Here is an 18,412-nt window from a genome sequence, read left to right as displayed (position 1 = left end):
TGTTTCTCCACAGCCTCTTCAAGATCTGTTGTTTCCGTACTTTATTTATTTATTTATTTATTTTTGAGATAGAGTTTCGCTCTGTAGCCCAAGCTGAAGTGCAGTGGCATGATCTTGGCTCACTGCTACCTCTGCCTACTGAGTAGCTGAGATTTCAGGAATGCACCACCATGCCCAGCTAATTTATTTGTATTTTTAATATAGATGGGGTTTCACCATGTTAGCCAGGCTGGTCTTGAACTCCTGACCTCATGATCCACCCACCTCTGTCTCCCAAAGTACTGGGATTACAGACCTGAGCCACCACGCCCGACTGTTTCCTTACTTTTTGATGATCACCATTCTAACTGGTGTGAGATTGTATCTCATTGTGGTTTTGATTTCCATTTCTCTAATGACCAGTGACGATGAGCCTTTTTTATATGTTTTTTGGCCACATAAAAGTCTTCTTTTGAGAAGTGTATATTCATATCCTTTGCCCACTTTTTGATGGGGTGGTTTGTTTCTTATAAATATGTTTAAATTCTTTGTAGATTCTGGATATTAACCTTTGTCAGATGGATAGACTGCAAAACTTTTATCCCATTCTATAGGTTGCCTGTTCACTCTGCTGACAGTTTCTTTTGCTTTACATAATCTCTTTAGTTTAATAAGACACCATTGCCAGTCTTGGCTTTTGTTGCAATTGCTTTTTGTGTTTTAGTCACAATGCCTATGTCCTGAATGATATTGCCTAGGTTTTCTTCTAGGGTTTTTATAGTTTTAGGTTTTACATTTAAGTGTTTAATCTGTCTTGAGTTAATTTTTGTAAAAGTTGTAATGAAGGGATCTAGTTTCAGTTTTCTGCATATAGCTAGGCAGTTTTTACAGCACTGTTTATTAAATAAACATTGCTTTTTTTGTCAGCTTTGTTGAAGATCAGATGGTTGTAGATGTGTAGTGTTATTTCTGAGGCCTATGTTCTGTTCCATCGTTCTATATATCTGCTTTGGACCAGTACCATGCTGTTTTGGTTACTGTAGCCTTGTAGTATAGTTAGAAGTCAGGTATCGTGATGCCTGCAGATTTGTTCTTTTTGCTTGTTTTTTGTCAAGTTTATTGAAGATCAGATGGCTGTAGATGTGTGGTGTTATTTCTGAGGCCTATGTTCTGTTCCATTAGTCTGTATATCTGCTTTGGACCAGTACCATGCTGTTTTGGTTACTGTAGCCTTGTAGTATGGTTTGAAGTCAGGTAGCGGGAAGCCTCCAGATTTGTTCTTTTTGCTTACGATTGTCTTGGCAATACAGGCTCATTTTTGGTTCCATATGAAATTTAAGGTAGTTTTTTCTAATTCCACAAAGAAAGTCAATGATAGTTTCATGGGAATGGCATTAAATCTATAAATCACTTTGGGCAGTATGGCCATTGTCACAATATTGATGCTTTCTATACACCAGCATGAAATTTTTTCCATTTGTTTGTGTCCTCTCTTATTTCCTTAAGCAGTGGTTTGTAGTTCTCCTAGAGGAGCTCCTTCACCTCCCTTGTAAATTGTATTCCTAGGTGTTTTATTCTCTTTGTAGCAATTGTGAATGGGAGTTCACTCATGATTTGGCTCTCTGTCTATTATTAATGTACAGGAATGCTTGTGATTTTTGTGCATTGATTTTGTGTCCTGAGACTTTGCTAAAGTTGTTTATCAGCTAAAGGAGTTTTGGGGCTGCAATGATGGGGTTTTCTAAATATACAATCATGCCATCTGCAAACAGACAATTTGACTTCCTCTCTTCTATTTGAATACCCTTTTTTTTTTTCTCTTGTCTGATTGCCCTGGCCAGAACTTCCAATACTATGTTGAATAGGAGTGGTGTGGGAGGGCATCCTTTTCTACTGCTGGGTTTCAAAGGGAATGCTTCTAGCTTTTGCCCATTTAATATGATATTGGCTATATGTTTGTTATAAGTAGGCCTTATTATTTTGAGATATGTTCCATCAATGCCTAGTTCATTGAGAGATTTTAGCATGAAAAGGTGTTGAATTTTGTCAAAGACATTTTCTACATCTATTGAGATAATCCTGTAGTTTTTGTTATAGGTTCTGTTTATGTGATGGGTTACATTCATTGATTTGTGTATGTTGAACCAGCCTTGCATCCCAGGGATGAAGCTGACTTGATCATGGTGGATAACCTTTTTGGTATACTGTTGGATTCAGTTTGCCAGTATTTTATTGAGGAATTTCACATCAATGTTCATCAGGGATACTGGTCTAAAATATTTTTGTTGTTGTTGTGTCTCTTCCAGGTTTTAGTATCCAGATGATGCTGGCCTCGTAAAAGGGGTTAGGAAGGATTTCCTCTTTTCCTATTGTTTGGAATAATTTCAGAAGGAGTGATACCAGCTCCTCTTTGGTAGAATTTGGCTGTGAATTCGTCTGGTCTCGAGCTTTTTTTTTTTTTTTTTTTTTTTTTTTTTTTTTTTTTTGGTTGGTAGGCTATTAACTACTGCCTATACTGCCTACATTTTAGAACTTGTTATTGGTCTCTTCAGGGATTCAACTTCTTCCTGGTCTAGTCTTGGGAGGGTGTATGTGTCCAGGAATTTATCCATTTCTCCTCGATTTTCTGGTTTATTTGTGTAGAGGTGTTTATAGTATTCTCTGATGCTAGGCTGTATTTCTGTGGGATTGGTGATGATATCCCTTTTATCATTTTTTATTGTGTCTATTTGATTCTTCTCTTTTCTTTTTCATTAGTCTAACCAGTGGTCCATCTATTTTGTTAAGCTTTTTAAAAAACCCACTCCTGGATTCATTAATTTTTTGAAGGGTTTTTCCTGTCTCCATCTCCTGCAGTTCTGCTCTGATCTTAGTTATTTCTTGTCTTCCGCTAGCTTTTGAATTTGTTTGCTCTTGCTTTTCTACTTCTTTTAATGTGACTATAGGGTGTCAATTTTAGATCTTTCCAGTTTTCTAATGTGGCCACTTAGTGCTATAAATTTTCCTCTTAACATGACTTTAGCTGTGTTCCTGAGATTCTGGTACACTGTGTCTTTGTTCTCATTGGTTTCAAATAACTTTTTTATTTCTACTTTAATTTCATTATTTGCCCCATAGTCATTCAGGAGCAGATTGTTCAATTTTTTTGTAATTTTGTGGTTTTGGGTGAGTTTCTTAATCATGAGTTCTAATTTGATTGCATGTGGTCTGAGGGACTGTTTGTTATGATTTCCATTTTTTTTGCATTTGCTGAGGAGTGTTTTAATTTCAATTATGTGGTCAATTTTAAAATACATGCTACGTGGCACTGAGAAGAATGTGTATTCTGTTTACCTCGGGGTGGAGAGTTCTGTAGTTGTCTATTAGGTCCACTTGATCTGGAGCTGAGTTCAAGTCCTGAATATCATTGTTAATTTTCTGTCTAATTGATGTGTCTAATATCGACAGTGGGATGTTAAAGTCTTCCACTGTTATTATGTGGAAGTCTAACTCTGTTTGTAGGTCTGTAAGAACTTGTCTTACAAATCTGGGTGCACCTGTATTAAGTGCATATATATTTAGGATACTTAGCTTTTCTTGTTGAATTGATGGCTTTACCATTATATAATGTCCTTCTTTGTCTTTTTTGATCTTTGTTGGTTTAAAGTCTGTTTTATCAGAGACCATGATTGCAACCCCTGCTTTTGTTTTTTTGTTTGTTTTTTTTGTTTGTTTTCCATTTGTATGGTAAAATTCCTCCATCCTTTTATTTTGAGCCTATGTGTGTCTTTGCACGTGATATGTCTCCTGAATACAGCACACCAATGGGTCTTGACTATCTAATTTGGCAGTCCGTGTCTTTTAATTGGGGCATTTAGCCCATTTACATTTAAGGTTAATATTGGTATGTGTGAATTTCATCCTGTCATCATGATGCTAGCTGCTTATTTTGCACATTAGTTGAAGCAGTTTCTTCATAGTGTCATTGGTCTTTATATTTCAGTGTATTTTTGCAGTGGCAGGTTGGAAAGGATTTTATTTCTTCTTTGCTTATGAAGCTTAGTTTGACTGGATATGAAATTCTGGGTTGATTTCTTTTCTTTAAGAATGTTGAATTTTGGCCCCAGCTCTCTTCTGGCTTGTAGCGTTTCTGCAGAGAGATTCACTGTTAGTCTGATGGGCTTCCCTTTGTAGGTAACCTGACCTATCTCTCTGGCTGCCCTTAACATTGTTTCTTTCGTTTAAACCTTGGAGAATCTGACGATTATGTGTCTTGGAGTTGCTCTTCTCGAGAAGTATCTTAGTGGTTTTCTCTGTATTTCCTGAATTTGAATGTTGGCCTATCTTGCTATGTTGAGGAAGTTCTCCTGGATAATATCCTGAAGTGTGTTTCCAACTTGGTTCCATTCTACCCGTCACTTTCAGGCACATACATAAATTGTAGGTTTGGTCTTTTCTCATAGTTTCATATTTTTTGGAGGCTTGGTTTGTTTTTTATCTTTTTTTTTCTCTAATCTTGTCTTCATGCCTTACTTCAGTAAGTTGATCTTCAATCTCTGATATACTTTCTTCTGCTTGATGAATTCGGCTATTGATACTTGTGTATGCTTTATAAAGTTCTTGTGCTGTGTTTTGCAGCTCCATCCTGTCATTTGTGTTCCTCTCTAAACTGTTTTTTTTTTTTTTTTTTTTTTTTTTTTTTTTTTTTTTTTTTTTAGCTAGCAGTTACTGTAACATTTTATGAAGGCTCTCAGCTTGTGTTGAGTTAGGACATGCTCCTTTAGCTCAGAGGAGTTTGTTATTACCCACCTCTGAAGCCTACTTCTGTCAATTCATCAAACTCATTCTCTGTTCAGTTTTGTGTCCTTGTTGGAGAGGAGTTTTGATCATTTGGAGAAAAGTCATTGTGGTTTTTGGAATTCTCAGCATTTTTGCACTGGTCTTTCCTCATCTTCATGGATTTATCTACCTTTGATCATTGAGGCTGATGACCTTTAGAAGGGATGTTTATGTGGAAGTCCTTTTTGTTGATGTCGATGTTGATGTTGTTGCTTTCTGCTTGTTAGTTTTTCTTCTAACAGTCAGGCCCCTCTTCTGCAGGTCTGCTGCAGTTTGCTGGAGGTCCACTGTAGACCCTGTTTGCTTGGGTGTCATCAGTGGAGGCTGAAGGACAGCAAAGACTGTTGCCTGCTCCTTCCTCTGGAAGCTTTGTCCCAGAGGGGCACTGACCAGATGCAGCCAGAGCTCTCTTGTACAAGGTGTCTGTCGACCCCTGTTGGGGGGGGTCTCTCCCATTCAGGAGACACAGGGGTCCAGGACCCACTTGGGGGAGGAAGTCTGTCCCTTAGCAGAGCTTGAGTGCTATGCTGGGAGAATCTTGTCAGGATCAGACGCTCTCTTCAGAGCCAGCAGGCAGGAATGTTTAAGTCTGCCAAAGCTGCACCCACAGCTGCCCATTCCCCCAGGTGTTCTGTCCCAGGGAGATGGGAGTTTTATCTATAAGCCCCTGCCTGGGGCTCCTGTCTTTCTTTTAGAGATACCCTGCTCACTGAGGAGGACTCTAGAGAGGCAGTCTGGTCACAGCTACTTTGCCTTACTGTGGTGAATTCCACCTAATCCAAACCTACAGGCCTACTTAGCACTGTCAGGGGAAAACCACCTACTAAAGCCTCAGTAATGATGAACGTCCCTCATGCCACCAAGCTCAATCATCCCAAGTCAATTTCAAACTGCTGTGCTGGCAGTGAGAATTTCAAGCCAGTGGTTCTTAGCTTGCTGGGCTCCATGGGAGTGGGATCCACTGAGTGAGACTGTTTGGCTCCCTGGCTTCAGCCCCCTTTCCAGGGGAGTGAATGGTTCTGTCTAAAAGGGGTTCTAGGCACCACTGGGGTATAAAAATAAAATAAAATAAAAACCCTGCACTAGCTCAGTGTCTTCCCAAACAGTTGCCCAGTTTTGTGCTTGAAACCCAGGGCCCTGTTGGTGTAGGCACACAAGGGGATCTCCTGATCTGTAGATTTGCAAAAATCGTGGGAAAAGTGTTGTATCTGGGCAGGATAGCACAGTCCCTCATGGCTACCCTTGGCTGGCGGAGGGAGCTCCCTGGGTCCTTGCACTTCCTGGGTGAGGTGATGCCCCACCCTGCTTTTACTCACCCTCTGTGGGCTGCACCCACTGGCTAACCAGTCTCAGTGAGATGAACTGTGTACCTCATTTGGAAATGCTGAAATCCCCCCTCCTTCTGTGTTGGTCTTGTTGGGAGCTGCAGATTGGACCTATTCCTATTTGGCCATCTTGCCAGATCTGTTCTGTGTGTAAGAATTTATCCATTTCCTCTAGATTTTCAAATGTATTGACATATAGTTGCTCATAGTAGCCACTAATGATTTCTTAAATTGCCGTAGTGTAAGTTGTAATGTTTCCTTTTCATCTCTGATTACACTTATTTGGGTCTTCTTCATTAGTAAGAATAAATTCTATACATTTTGTTTATTCAAAAAAACCAACTATTCATTCCTATTGATTTTTGTATTGTTTTATTTCTATTTCATTTATTTCTGCTCAATCTTTATTATTTCTTCTACTAATTTTTGTTTTGGTTTGTTCTTGCATTTTTAATTCTTTGAAATACATTGTTAAGTGATTTATTTGAAGTTTTTCTACTTCTTTGATGTAGGCACTTATAGCAATAAGTATTCCTCTTTATACTGCTTTCACTGTATCTGATGCAGTGGTTTTGGTATGTTGTGTTTCCATTTTCATTTGTTTCAATAGTTTTAAATTTTTTCATCTTAATTTCTTTATGACCCATTCATCATTCAAGAGTATAGTTTAATTTCCATGTGTTTGCATAGTTTTCAAAATTCCTCTTGTGCTCGATTTCTAGTTTTATTTCATTGTGGTTAGAGAAAACGCTTGATATTATTTCATTTTTGAAATGGTTTAAGAGTTTTCTTGTGACCTAGTATATGGTCCATCCACAAGAATAATCCCCGTACCAAGAAGAAGAATGTGTATTCCGCAGCCGTTGAAAAAAAAAGTGTTCTATTTTTTCTATAGTGCAAATTAAGTCTGATATGTCTTTCAAATTTTCTTTCTGGAAGATCTGTCCAATGCTGAAAGTGAGACGTTGAGGTCTCCAGCTATTATTGTAGTGGTGTCTATCCCTCTCTTTAGCCTTAATAAGGTTTGCTTTATATACCTATGTGCTCTATTATTGAATGCATATATATTTCCAATTAGTTTTTTTGCTGAATTGACCTGTTCATCATTATATAATGACCTTCTTTATCTCTTCTTACAATTTTTGTCTTGAAATAAATTTTGCCTGATAGAAATATACTTATACCTGCATTTCTTTTTGTTTCAATTGGCATGAAATATCTTTTTCCATTCTTTTATTTTAAATCTATGTAAAGCTTTATAAGTAAAGTGTGTTTCTTTTTGTCAACAGATGATAGGGTCTTGTTTTTTATCCACTCATCCAGCCTATGTTTTTGGAGAGTTTAGTCAATTTACATTTAGTGTTATTATTGCTAGTAAGGGCTTACTTCTGCCATTTTTCATTTGTTTTCTGTTGTTTTGAAGCCTCCTCTTTCTTCTTTTCTTTTCTTTCTTCCTGTCTTTCTTTTAGTGAAGGTGATTTTATATGGTGGTATGATATACATTTTTACTATTTCTTTTCTTATGTATTAACTGTTTATTTTTCAATTTGAGGTTACCTTGAGGCTTACAAATATTGTCTTATAACCCATCATTTTAAATTGATAACAACCTACCAATTATTGTCTAAACACACACACACACACACACACACACACAAATAAAACTAATGGAACTCTACACTTTAATATTATCCCCCCCATTTTTTAATTATTTGTTGTTTTCTTTTATATCTCATTGTATTCTCCATGGTGGAAAAATTGTACTTATTTTTTTGAATTGGTTCATTATTTAGTATTTCTACTTAAGGTAACAGTAGTTTACACACCACAATGACTGTGTTATACTATTGCTGGGGTTCACCTGGAACCAGATTCAGTTGAAGTGAGCCTGGTGTCTGGGGCTGCAGGGGCTGACCTGGAACATGGATTTACAGATGTGGTTCTGGAGCCTCAGCTAATACTTCTCTTAAAATTCTAATAATTAAATTGATTAGAAAAACTATATGAAAAGCCCATTTAAAGATCAGTGAATATATGGAAGGTTTTTCATGACAAAAATGGTTTTTCAGTTGAGAGGAAAAATAATGGACTATACAATAAATAAAATTAGAAGCTTTGCTACCTATATGGAAAAATAAAACTAGATTTCTGTTTGATAGCACATATATAATTGAATCTTTTCTAGATTAGGAATCTGAGTATACAAGATTTTTAAATAAATGGCAAAACATCAGAAAAATTATAATGTTGCATCAGGATAGTCTTTGATAAGAAGCAACACATCAGAAAAACAAAAGATAAGATTGAGAAATAATGTTATAATATTGGGTGCTGAAAAGAGAAGAATTAAGTTTTTAATAAATGCCAGAGTAGCTTGTATAGGAATGACCTGCCTGCAGATAAACATTATAAAATCTACACAAAATATATTCTTGAAATGACAGCAACTCCAATGGAACTGGAGGGCTACCAGCAAAGAAGTAAAGAGGATACAAATTTATGTTTAGAGAGACTTTTGCTTTTTGCTTGAGGACACATCCCAGCCCTTGTGGCCCAAAATACCTACAACTCCATTACAAAACTGCAATGATGGAACTTGTGGCTACCACGATGGCTGAAAAGTGATATGGCAAAATCCCAGAAAATAAGAAACCACAATAAAGTCAAATATTAAATAAGCCTGTCATGGACTTCACAACTTAGGACCTGATAGCCAACTCTTTGAAGTATAAAATAATGCCCGATCTCTCAGTCTTCTGGGAGATAATGGGCCCAATTTTAGCTGTCACCTGACTCCAAACTGCAAGCTCTACTTATATCATAAAAATAGTATAAAACTAGCAATTTTATTTTGAAAGCATGAATGTAATGGGTTGTATCCACTTTGCTATATACAAGTAAGTTTTCATTCTGTCTTCAGTATCTCAGGTGAATTGCCTGATATGTGTATCATAGCCTGGTTCAATGCTTATTTAATTTTAAAAAGTGTTCTTCTTTTCTACCTTTGTGAAGAGGTTTTCAGGTTGAGGGCAAGTTTTGTTTTAAATTATGTATTCCCCAAAATTTTAGTGATGAGAATGAGATTGGCAGTCATTGAATTTAGCAGAACAATTGAAAGTTTTGTGATTACATAAAAGTCAGGTAGAGCCTTAATTGTATATATTAAAAAATCTCCCTTCTATTTCCATACTTTTTAGAATACTAGCTGAATGAATCGACCCTTCCAAATTCAGTATTTTGCTATTGAAAAAGCATGGTAAAATAGCCTTTAAAATCTCATCAAGGTCATCACTAGTTTTGATCATGGAAAAGTACAGAAGCCAGAAAGGTTACTTCCAGTTATTTCTGTTTAAGAACTAAAATAGCTCTGTCCTGGTTGGAATGAGTATACATGTGATAATCTAATCTTGCAATGGCCCAAGAATAGTTCTTTTGATTGGTATAAATTAACATATTTGTGGAGGTTCTTGGCAAGTTCTCATTTCAAGTAAATATTCAAGTAAATAAATTACTAGTATTTATGGGATTGCTACCATTCTAAGAGTGAAGTTAAAAATCATTTCGATAGCCAGAAAAAAGTTAAAGAAAATGGAAAGTATATATGAAAATTAAAGGCACCTTTAAAAAAAAAAAACAAAAAAAAAACCTTTGTACTTTTTTCTGCCGTTTCTTCTCTCTATGATGTCCCTGCATTAATCTGACTACTTTAAAAAATAGAGAGAGATGCTAATCTTTCAGATAGCTACTTCTCTTCATTAGTGCATTTCCTTGAAAAAAAAAATAATAAATGAGGGCACAAATTATTTCACTGGTAGTAAATTGTCTGCTCTGTTTGAGGACATGGTTTTGTGTGCTTTATGACCTAGCCAAGTCCACTTCATGTCTGAGCCCAGACTGCACCTCCAAGAGTCTGTTCTCATCCACACACCATACAGCTAGGAAAACAGACATAAAAAAAAATAGACATGACCACAGAATAATTGATAATTTGAAGATCAGACTGTGTCTTCATATAAAGGCAGAATGATGGAGAGTATTTTTATTAGTCACTTGAAAAAAAGAAAAAGAAAAGGTATTAGACTGCTCACTAATACAGAAAAGGAGACCAAAGTGCCATATAACTCTATATTTTTTCTTTCTCTAGACAAAAAATAAATCAGTCCATTGTATTCAGATCACCAATAAAGCTTATGCCATTGAGAGGCCACCCACACCCATGAGGGGCAAATTAATTAAGAATACACAGGTGTGGCCAGGCACGGTGGCTCATATTTGTAATCCCCACACTTTAAGAGGCCGAAGTGGGTGGATCACTTGAGGTCAGAAGTTTTTTGTTTGTTTGTTTGTTTGTTTTGAGAGAGAGTCTCGCTCTGTCACCCAGGCTGGAGTGCAGTGGCGCGATCTCGGCTCACTGCAAGCTCCGCCTCCCGGGTTCACGCCATTCTCTTGCCTCAGCCTCCTGAGCAGCTGGGACTACAGGTGCCCGCCACCATGCCTGGCTAATTTTTTTGTATTTTTTAATAGATATGGGGTTTCACCCTGTTAGCTAGGATGGTCTTGATCTTCTGACCTCGTGATCTGTCTCGGCCTCCCAAAGTGCTGGGATTATAGGCGTGAGCCACCACGCCCAGCCCCAGAGATCAGAAGTTTGAGATCAGCCTGGCCAACATGATAAAACCCAGTATCTACTAAAAATAAAATAAAATAAAAAATAGTGCGGCGTGGTGGCAGGTGCCTGTAATCCCAGCTACTTGGGAGGTTGACGCAGGGTTATCACCTGAACCCGGAAGGCAGAGGTTGCAGTGAGCCAAGATCATGTCACTGCACTCCACTACAGTCTGGGCAACAGAATGAGACTCTGTCTCAAAAAAAAAAAAAAAAAAAGAAAAGAAAAAAAGAAAAAAAAGAAAGAAAGAAAGAAAGGGAAAAGAATATACATGCTTTTCTCACTGGTTGGTATCAATTATCTAAAGACTTCATTTTCTGTGACCTGAAAGACTCATAGAAGTTTGCAGAAATACTGCACAGCATGTTTTCAGTTTACAGACCCAAGCATGGTTACTTACCCTGGTTGCTGCAGAAAATTTTGCAACCAGCAGACTTTCTAGCAACAAGCAGACAGTCTAAAAACAGGTCCCCTACATAAAAAGTCACTGTGACCAAGAGAGGCCTATTATCCACCACCACCTACAACTACGGAAGAATTAAGTGCACTAGCAGCCCACTAAAGGGGTTTCTTGGTGACTGTACTTGAAGGTTTTCTACAAAGGTAAGCTAGAAAATGTTATAGCATTGTACCGAGAAAAGAGTGAGTGTCTCCACTGATTTCTACAAGTGGTTTGTTGAGGCTTTTTGAAAAATCACTGGCATGGACACGGTGGAGGACCAAAATTGCACTCTAGTCTTAGCAAACTTAGTATTAGCTATCTTGACAACTATCCAAATTCAGATTGAGTAAAAAATGGCAGTATGACAAGGACAGACTATTACTCAGCAGCTACTCAGTTTGGGGACAATCTAGAGAAATATAAAGAAGAAATGCAAAGCTATTGTTTTAACCACTCAATTAGAACTTTTTACTAACAGAAGTAATTACTATATTTGTCAATTTATAAAGGGAGGAAAGAAAGAAAACTATATGTTATTTTTTTTTTAAAAAAAGAACATTTTAGGAAAATCTATAGAAAAAAATACCACAGGATGAAGAAATTTCAGGAATAAGAAAACTAGTAGAGCCTATAGAAGGATAAAACCCTCAGCTAAGAAAACTTTGCAATTGGCTCAAAACTGATAGATAAAAAAAAATCATGGAAATAAAAACTGGTGAACCATATGTCTCAATAACTTTTCCTTATGTTAATATATCTTTTCTGGATAGACACTTGTGGTACTTACTCTGCAATTTCCATGGAAATGTAGGTTAATATATCTTTTTTGGATAGACACTGTTGGTACTTACTGTGCAATTTCCATGGAAATGTCTTGTTTTCCATCTGGCAACAGATAGACAGACATTGCTAGTATTTCAGGTCAACATTATACTTGTTCCATTTTCTCTATGGTTCCCACAAAGATAAGTATATTGCTTAGGGTAGTATAAATATTTTAACAATATTAATACTTCTGGTTCATGAACACACAGTAACTTTTCATCTATTTGTGTCATCTTCAATTTTTTTCACAAAGTTTTATAGTTTTATGTGTACAAGTCTTTCACCTCCTTGGTTAAAGTTATTCCAAGGTATTTTATGCTATTGTAAATAAGATTGTTTCATTAAATTATTTCTTATGTATAGAAATGCTACTAATTTTTGTATGTTAACTGTGTTGCTTATAACTTTACTTAATTTGTTTATCAGCTCTAACAATGTTTTAGTGGAGTCTTTAGGATTTTCCAACTACAGGATCATGTCATCTGCAAACAATGATAATTTGATTTCATTTCAAACTTGGATGAATTTTATTTTATTCTCTTGCTTGATTACTCTGGCTTGGATTTCTGGTATTACATTGGATAAAAGAGGTGAGAAGAATCATCTTTACCTGATACTAAATCTGAGACTAAAAACTTTCAGATATTTCTTATTATCATGATAGAAAGGATGTTAAATTTTGTCAAATGCTTTTATGCAGAGACATCACCAAAATGGTAGAGTAGAAGCTAGCAGGCTTCTCTCCCCACTACCAGAAAATCAAAACCAAATATGCAGTGCCAAGCTTACCAAGAGCAAAATTCCACAACTCAAATATGAGGATGAAATAGATATTGTGGTCAAGTAGAAGTGAAAAAACTTCATACAGATAGTAAGATAATTGAACCTTTTATAGCTGTGATGCCCATCTTACATTCTGCCAGACACCAAGCATGCAGAAAATTTTTCCATGACTCAGTTACTATACTAGAAAAAGTGAAATTGATGTTGACAACGACCCTCTGTGCAATCTTGGGATCCCAAGATTTATTTCTGCCTCAATCCACAGAAAACATTGCAAGTAACTGAATGGAGAAAAAGTCCTGAAAATAGCCAGAGAAAAATGGTAGAGGCAGAATCTGCTCTGTTTCTAAGCCAAAAGAGAGGTCAAATCAGAATGGCTGTTCAGCAGCACCATACTGTAAGATGTGCATTCCACATGTCCCCTGGGTGCAAACCTCTAACCAGCCGTCCCACACTGCTGTCATATGCCCTTTGGAGCCTTCCCCATCTGCGACCAGTAGCTGGGCCATTTACTAGAGCCCAGACAAACTTGGACATAAGGGGTCATCTAGTGCCAAATAGGAGGCAATGACCTAGCAAAAAAAGTATATTCAATGGTTATATTGCAAGGAAATATCAAAGTAAACATTTACAATAAAAATTTAAACAAGCCAGGGAGAGAAGCGAAGTAACTAATCCTTCAATGTGAAGATGCAGACATATGTACAAAAGAAACAATAGCAATCGGGGAACCATGGCCTTCCCAAAGAGACAACACAAGGAGCCAGTGACCAATTGTAGTGAAATGGCAATAGGAAAGTTCCCTGATTAAGAATTTAAAACAGCTGTTTTCACCTGTTTGGCATTGTCCTCACTACCTGGGTGATGTTAACATCTGTATCCCAAGCCTCAGCATCATGCAATATACTCATGTCACAAAACTGCACATGTACCCTCTGAATGCACAAAGTTGAATTTTAAAAAAACACACAAAATAAAAAATAAAAGTTTTAAGAAAACTCAGCATTATATACAATGCAAAAAAGCAACTCAGAAATTTATTAGAGAAATGCAACAAAGATATTAAAATATTTTGTTAAAACTCAAACAGAAATCCTAGAACTGAGAAATTAGTTTGCTGATGTGAAAAACTTAATAGAGGCTCTCAACAGCAGAATGGGTCAAAGAGACAAAATAATCAGTTAGCTGAAAGACAGACTATTTGAAAATACACAGTCAGACTTCTCAAAAGAAGACATATATGCAACCAACAGACACAGGAAAAAATGCTCATCATCACTGGTCATCAGAGAAATGCAAATCAAAACTACAATGTGACACCATCTCACATCAGTTAGAATGGTAATCATTAAAAAGTTAGGAAACAACAGATGCTTTAGAGGATGTGGAGAAATAGGACACTTTTACACTGTTGGTAGGAGGGCAAATTAGGTCAACCATTGTGGAATACAGTGTGGCAATTCCTCAAGGATCTAGAACTAGAAATAGCATTTGACCCAGTGATCCCATTACTGGGTATATACCCAAAGGATTATAAATCATGCTACTATAAAGACACATGGAAACGTATGTTTATTGTGGCACTATTCACAATAGCAAAAACTTGGAACCAACCCAAATGTCCATCAATGATAGACTGGATTAACAAATTGTGGAACATATACACCATGGACTATTACACAGCCATAAAAAAGGATAAGTTCATGTCCTTTGCAGGGACATGGATGAAGCTGCAAACCATCATTCTGAGCAAATTATCACAAGGACAGAAAACCAAAAACCACATGTTCTCACTAATAGGTGGGAATTGAACAATGAGAACACTTGGACATGGGGCGGGGAACATCACACACAGGGGCCTGTCACGGGGTGGGGGACAAGGGGAGGGATAGCATTAGTAGAAACACCTAATGTAAATTATGAGTTAATGGGTGCAGCAAACCAACATGGCACATGTATGGCTATGTAACAAACCTGCATGTTGTGCACATGTACCCTAGAACTTAAAGTATAATAATTGTAAAAAAGAAAACAAAAAATACACAGTCAGAAAAGAAAAAAGAAAATAAATAAAAAATGCCTACAAGATACATAAAATTACCTCAAAATAGAAAATCTAAGAATTATTGATGTTCAATAGGGAACTGAGCAAGAGCAAGGAGTAGAAACCTCATTCAAAGAAATAAAACAAACAAACAAACAAAAAAGAAAACAGAAAACTTAAAAACTTGAGGAAGATATAAATGTCCACATACAGGAAGTCTGAGAACAGCACAGAAATTCAACCCAAATACAACTACAGCAACATAATAATCAGACTCTCAAAGGTAAAGGACAAAGAGAGGATTCTAAAAGGAGCAAGAGAAAAGAAGCAAATAACATACAAAAAACTCCAATTCATCTGGAGCTCATTTTCATCTGGATTTTATTTTTAGTGAAAATCATATAGGACTGGAGGGAGTGGGATGACATATTCAAGTATCTAAAAGAAAAAAACTACCAACCAAGTAGTTTTTCTTTACCCAGCAAAACTATTCTGCAAACATGAAGGAGAAATAAAGTATTTTCCAGACAAGCAAAAGCTGACAGAATTTATCACCACCAGAACCAACTTACAAAACATGGCAAAGGGAATTCTTCAATCTGAAAGAAAATAAAAACAGTAACATGCAAAATGAAAACATTTAAAGGTAGAAAACCCACTAGTAAAAGTAAATACACAGCAAAATAAGAATAGCACTGCCATTGTGGTTTGCAATCCAATAGCAACCTAAACCTGGGAGATGGAAATTGCAGTGAGCTGAGATCACACTACTGCACTCCAGCCTGGGTGACACAGCGAGATTCTGTCTCAAAAAAAAAAAAAAAAAAAAATTAAGACAAAAAAAGAATTTTGAAGGCAATAAAAGTGAAAGGCCACATACACATAGGCTGAAATAGAGAGATGGAAAAAGATATTCCATGAAAATGGTAACCAAAAGATAGCTGAGATGGTTATATTTATATCAGATAAAATAAACTTTAAGTCAAAAACTGTTGCAAGAGACAAAGAAGGTAACTATATAATGACAAATAAGTCAATTTGTTTAGAAGATATAACAATAGTATGTATGTATGCACCAAATATAAGAACACCTAAATATATAAAGCAAATAATGAATGCAAAGGGAGAAATAGACAGCAATATAATAACAGAAAGAGACTTCAATATCCCCACTCTCAAAAATAGACAGATCATGCAGACAGAAAATCAATATGTAACATTGGGCTTGAACTATACTTTAGACCACATAGACCCAACATACATATAAAGATCATTCCATTCAATAGTTGCAGAATATACATTCTCAAATGACTTAGAACATGCTCCAGGATAGATCATATATTAGGCCACAACACAGTTTAAGATTCATAGAATAGTTTTTTTGTTCATTTGTTAGTCTTTTTGGTTGAGATGGAGTCTTGCTCTGTCACCCAGGCTGGAGTGCAATGCTATGATCCCGGCTCACTAGAACCTCCACCTCCCAGGTTCAAGCTATACTCCTACCTCAGCATTCCAAGTAGCTGGGATTATAGGTGCCTGCCACCATACCTGACTAATTTTTGTATGTTTAGAAGAGACAGGGTTTCACTGTATTGGCCAGGCTGGTGTTGAACTCCTGACCTCAAGTGATCCACTTGCCTCCCAAAGTACTGGGATTACAGGCATGAGTCACCATATCCAGCCGTCAAAAACCAAATGTGTGATTTTTTTTTGATAAAAATAATTAAAATGAGGGGTTTTTTTCAACAAAGAAGAGAAATAACAATAACAGGTTATATCCTGGTTACAAGCTAATTACCACACCCTATACAATGTGGTTGTGCTCAACATGTAGTCAATGATAATATGAATAATGAACATTTGAAATTTTAAAATCCCATATTACTTGTCAATGTTGTAAATTCATAAATGTTGAAATAAATACTTACAAATAAGTGTCTTTTAGAGACTTTAGTTTGACAGTGCCTATATATTAACCCCAAGGTTACATACAAATAGTACAGCAAATGAATTAATATTACTGCTAATTTCCCTTTAATTTCTCTATAATATGGCTGTCTGGTGTTGCATTAGTGAACATACTTCCCACAACTATATGGGTGCCCCAGAGACTATGATAAATCGCTTCACATTATCCAAGATCATCAACAGATAATCTTAAATGTTAGTAGCTTTCATCTGTCTTAAAAAAAAGAGTGTTGTTTATACATGGTCCAAAAAATGCCAAACCCAATATCACTCAACTTGAAGTGCAGAGCAAATTTTTTAGCACTATTGATAAGCTTTTCCAAGAGCCTTTCTCTTTCAATTTCTACTTCTTCATGTCAAACTATCATATCATTCTTGGTTTTGTGGTGTTATAGTCAGAATTATTAGTTTGCTATTAGCCACTTCTGGAAATAATGATTCAAAATCTCTTCACAGCAATTCTGGACAAGCTTGGATTGCACACTCTACTCTGGCGCTTTCAAAGTGAAAGACTGGTTTGGATCATGTGGGAAAGTCAAGGTTGGACATGCCTCATTACACCCTTCCAGCATTAACATTAACACAAGCCTTTAGTCTGATTAAAAACACTTACAGTCTATTCTCCATAAAGCCTGCTACTTGGAGGCTTCATCTCCATGACAAAACCTAGGTCTCCACAACCCCTTATCATAATCAGACATTCCTTTCTACTGATAATAACTCTTTCAACCAATTGTCAATCAGAATAAGTTTAAATCTACTTATGGTCTACCTATGGGCCTGTAATCTCAGCTACTCCGGAGGCTGAGGCAGGAGAATCACTTCAACCTGTGAGACGGAGGTTGCAATTAGCTGAGATCATGCCACTGCACTCAAACCTGGGTGACAGAGCAAGACTACATTAAAAAAAATCTAATCGAAGAAAGAAAAACAACTTGAGTATCTAAACCAGAAGGACTTGAGAACATTGGACCATGGCGGACCAGACTGCTGCTCAGACTGCAGCTCCAGACAGAGCAGCATGCGGAGACTCACATTATGAATTTGAGCAAGAACAATCCAGCAATCCTGACAGGACTCACAGACCTTCTGAAGGAAGTAGACTGCTCCTGCGAGACCCAGGAGGCGCACCAAATACTGTGAGTGCTCCACCTGCAGAAGTGGGAAACTTCTCTCCGAAACACACACACCCACTGGAGAAACTGAAGGTCCGTTTGTGGGAGACGTTTCTGACCTTACCTGGAGCTGAGTCAATTCAGAGAGCCAAGTGAAACTCAGGGATAGAGGGAGCAGTGGAAAGGCCCTGGGAGCTAGCTGGGTCACCAAGCAGGCCATTTCTGCCTGGCACCACAGAGATCCATCGAGAGGGTAGCCAGAGAAGCGGGGAGTAAACTCCATAGAGAGAAGGAAGTATCCAGCCGAAATTTGTAACAACTTGAACAAAGCAAGAAGCCTCCTGGCCAGAACTCGGGGGAGGGCACAAATCCAGTGTGCTGATTACACCCGTAGGAGAAGAACCAAGCTCTTTTTTTTGTTTGTTTTTGCAGTTGGTAAGTGAGTAC

This window comes from Macaca mulatta, chromosome X (genome assembly GCF_049350105.2).
Source record: "Macaca mulatta isolate MMU2019108-1 chromosome X, T2T-MMU8v2.0, whole genome shotgun sequence".
NCBI lineage: Eukaryota > Metazoa > Chordata > Mammalia > Primates > Cercopithecidae > Macaca > Macaca mulatta.
This window is presented reverse-complemented; position numbering follows the sequence as displayed.